Source organism: Vanessa tameamea, chromosome 8 (genome assembly GCF_037043105.1).
Source record: "Vanessa tameamea isolate UH-Manoa-2023 chromosome 8, ilVanTame1 primary haplotype, whole genome shotgun sequence".
NCBI lineage: Eukaryota > Metazoa > Arthropoda > Insecta > Lepidoptera > Nymphalidae > Vanessa > Vanessa tameamea.
In genome coordinates this window covers 3,669,401-3,673,480 of record NC_087316.1, presented here as the reverse complement: position 1 = coordinate 3,673,480, position 4,080 = coordinate 3,669,401, and positions in this window count along the sequence as shown.

Genomic DNA, 4,080 nt, shown 5'->3' with positions numbered 1-4,080 from the left:
AGTTAACACAAAGTTAATCTCGTAATATTAATATAATACATAACATTCAATGTTAATATAACTAGTAATTAACTCTCTTTTACAAAATAAATGCGAAACATTATTAATTATAACGTAATCATTGGAACATGTAAAATATAATTTACTATAACAATCTTATGTACTAAACACATATTATTACAAACGAAAATCGTACTTTATGTACAAAATATATACTTGATGCCATTATCAAAGTAGTATTTAAAATATTTATCATTATTATAAATATAAAAAAAAGTTTATAAGAAATGTTAGGTGTTATTATTGTTACATTAAATATTTTTACTACAGGTAACATTAAAAATAATGATTTAATAATACGATAGTCTGAGAACTATTAAAATGGCAATCTTTAAAACAATTTTATAAGTTGGTCAAAAATGTATTTATATATGCAGACGTAAAATGAGTAACGTAAAAAATGCAGCTATTGATCAACTGCCGTTTAAAAAGTGAAAGTAGCCGTGAGGCATTTTAAAACAAGTTCCGTTTTAGTAAGGTAACAAAAACTCTTCTTACAGAGACCGCTGACAATTCATAAAAATGACCAAACATGATTTCAACGAACGTTATATAAAAATATATTTCATGCTTTAGTGACGTAAAAAGTATATACCTATTATTCGTTTAGTGGTTTTATTTTTAAATAGAAATATTTTAATATTGTGTGCGTCCACAATATATCAAACGAATTTGAAACAAAGATCTTAGAAATAAATTCATATCTCTCTAATTAGATTTAATTTGATTTAAATTAGACAAATCCGTAAGTAAGGCGTACGGATAATTACTATACAGTATTCCAGTTGTAAATTGAACCACTTTATTTCCAAAAATAAATATTAACATGTATGTAAACTCATTGTATCGCGAAATTTATAACCGTAACCGTGTCATCCAATCTAAGTTAAAATAAAACCAATTAACTGTTATGAAAACGGTCGAGAGTTGGTGTGAATTATAGCGACTTGTATTTGAGAGAGCGCATAAATCTCAGTATAAAGGGCCTAAGGGTGCGGTAATTCCGTGCCCTAAGGGCCTATACATTAAACTGAGACCTACCTATTGTTAAGATAAGTCTATTAACTTCATTGAGATTGAGATAACCGATTTGTTTCTTATGTTTTATGGTGCTTTCTTAACTAGTGCTCGAGATCATTATTTGGTCGAAAAGTGCCTTTTAATTATTTTTTTCAACTTAGTAAGTGGTTACCATTTCCCATAAACATCATGAACAAGCGAACGAACCTCGGTAACTATGATGTCATTTCCCTTGTGCTTATAATTACACTGGCCCACTCACCCTTCTCGGTTTAAAAACAGACAATTGTAAGTGTATCTCTTTGGCGGTAGAATGATATGATAAGCGGGTGGTACCTACCTAAACGGGATCGCACAAAGCCCTATGACAGGTGAAGGATTAAAACAAAAAAAAATATATAATTTTTAAATTTATATTATATAGTTTCAGTTTAATACTACTGTACTGCAATCGATATTGTTATTAAACAGATTATTATATTCAACAGTTCAATACAAAAAATATTTTAATATTTTATATGTAGCTCTAACCGTTCCCTAAATTGCAATATTTTGTGTTATCAGGATGTTATAGTGACTAATTTTCTTAAATTAACAATTAATTAATCATCTTTGGTTAAAATTATACATACTAGCTAAAATTGCCAAACATAAACATATATATAGATACCTAATTATTATTATTGTTGACGTTACGAAGAATTGCAAATGTTGCAAATACATGTGTTATTTCAATGTACTCGATCCAATAATATCCGTAATAATAGACTTATATATTGTATTTTAATTAAAGTAATTTTACATAAATTACTTCAGTAAATATATTTAAGTACAAAGCAATGTTTAAAATAGTAAAAATATTTTATAAGCGCTTTCACTATTCGCGAACTAAAATATCTTGGTCGGATGTTTCTTTTCTATTTTATTTCTCAGCTAAAATAGCTGCTGGCTGTCGAATATTTTATACCTCTGTTATTACATCATAGCCAACTCTAAAAACATTTTTCTTATTGAAAGGGGACAACTTATATTGTGTTTGGCCTTAACGTGGGCATAGAGAACCTCACTATCTCAAAATATGACTATACTCGTATGAGAATGTTTTCTTTTATTACGCAAGAGGTAAAACAACCGTCACATAACGGCTATTGTCAATCAAAAAGTAAATATAACCCCGTTTACAAGTATCGATTGTAGTCGATGAACTTCGAAATAGCAATTTGAATTGTCTGAACATACATCCAACGAAAAGTTGTAACCTTTAAACTATTGTTTATACACTTAACACTTTATTATTTGACGACCTCCGTGGTCGAGTAGTGTGTACACCGGTTTTCATGGGTGCGCTACTCCGAGGTCTCGGGCTTGATTGCCGGCCCAGTCGATGTAGAAAAAGTTTTCTATGTTGTCTTGGGTCTGGGTGATTGTGGTACCGTCGTTACATCTGATTTTCCATAGCACAAGTGCTTTAGCTACCTACATTGGGATCAGAGTAATGTATGATGTTGTCCAATATTTATTTATTATATGGAGGTAGTAGGTATATACGGTATGTATATTATATATTATTTGTAGCTCAGCCAAGAATTAAAAAATAATTTTGATAGATTAATAAGAGGCAGATTAGGTCAATTGTACAATGAAAATCGGATATATCCTCAAGGTCATTATTATAACCATTTTGTTTTAAATTTATTCTTTGATTAATCAATGTTAGTCATTTAAATAAACATTTTTTCGCCTTAAAAATGCAATGAAATAATTATTTTTCTAGCCTGCGTCACTTGGGATGCTGTTAAGATCGTAACGATACCCAAATCTGTTCTGCCATTTAAAGGTTTTGGTGAAATAGAAAACTCTGCCAAGATAACTTAACACGCATTTTTGGGCGGTCGTATAAATCAGTCGTGTTATCGCGCTATAAAAAGAATAGTTCCGGTATTTAATATTCTAAATTCAAACTATGTTGCATAAATAGCTTTCAAAGTATGGACTAATTATTTCTCGGCTATTTAGTTAAGGATCTTTAGGAAAAGTTGCACTATCTCTGAACATTTTAAACTACTGCGAAATAATGTTTTTATAAATTATTTTTAATATTGACAATATAACCATAAGTAAGACTAGCTAGCTTAATTGAGTAAATATAGAAAAAATGGAACACAAATGTATGTATGTACACACTACAACAATTCAGAAATATCTTACTTTCACTTTAAGATGCGTTGAAGCTTAATCTACCACGCGGCCTCACGCCAAATTGGTGGAAACGTGGTTGCAGGTATCCATGCAATATTTTCCTTGACCACCAAACACGAGATGATTTATTATAAACTGTTAATTCAAATTACATCCACGGACCCATTCATATGACTATGACTTCAAAATACTCTTATATAGCATTTTTCCTTACCGTTTTGTTAATATAGTATCCGCCATATATGAACGGATGCAATGAGATATAATAATATTATTAACTAACATAAACGCGTATTGTGCATAGCCTTTCGTATGAATACATCAATTACAGTAACCCATACAAATATTATGCACGGTTCATTTGTAAACATCGATTTTAAAGCAATCAACATGTGAAACTCATCATCAATCTATTCATGCGATAAAGTGTAATATGGCTGAAAAATTAACGTGTTTTTTAAATTTTTAATTTGTTATCTGTGCTCTTATCGCCCTAATTTATGGTAGCATTGTTCTATTACTACTAACAATATGTATTATATTGTATTTACTAGCTGAATACTTTATCTGTACATAGGCTTGGAATACTCTTCTACCTTTAAACCTATTTACAATCAATTTTTATAAGTCGCATTCGGAGTGTTTTATTGAAATTAAAATATACCTGTAACTAAGCGTCTTTTAGTATATTTTTTACTTATTATATTTAGTTTCAACGGAACGCACGTCCTTGGTGTGTAACTCGTTTATCGCCAAATCGATCTTTTAAAAAGTAACGTGTTAAAAAAAACTCCATGAAAA